Below are 513 nucleotides of genomic sequence, written 5' to 3' on the forward strand. Positions count from 1 at the left end.
AGAAAAAAATCATACTGGTACTAATCAGTGTCCCGAATGTAACGCATCATTTTCATTAGCAGGTTGACTCAATGCTGCACGTGGTGGTATAAAGCAAAACCACAAAAAATTCGTTCATACACCACTCAACTACTGTGGAACTGATATTTGCCCATGGAAAAGAAACTATTTATCAAAATAAACACACAGTATGTTCCCTGCTAAAGATCTACTCTCCAAAGTCTGATTTAATGGAATTTTTCCCACCCTCTGGAGAAAATCTGAAGAGTTCCTACCCCACTGCAATGAATCACTGCCTCAGAGCTGCATGGTGTTTCCTTTGGCTATGGCTAACAGTCACATATGACAGAGCACACACAACTCAGGTAGGCTAATGAAGTGTTTTATTCATCTTTTACTCAACTCATTTTGATAAGGAGTTGAAAACATTATTTTAAGTAAAGCTTTTCTCATTCAAGAAAGACCAGACATACAAAAAACTTAGCAAACACTTCCTTCTAATATGACCGCTCT

The sequence above is a fragment of the Buceros rhinoceros genome, unplaced genomic scaffold (genome assembly GCF_000710305.1).
Source record: "Buceros rhinoceros silvestris isolate BGI_N320 unplaced genomic scaffold, ASM71030v1 scaffold4837, whole genome shotgun sequence".
Classification (NCBI taxonomy): domain Eukaryota; kingdom Metazoa; phylum Chordata; class Aves; order Bucerotiformes; family Bucerotidae; genus Buceros; species Buceros rhinoceros.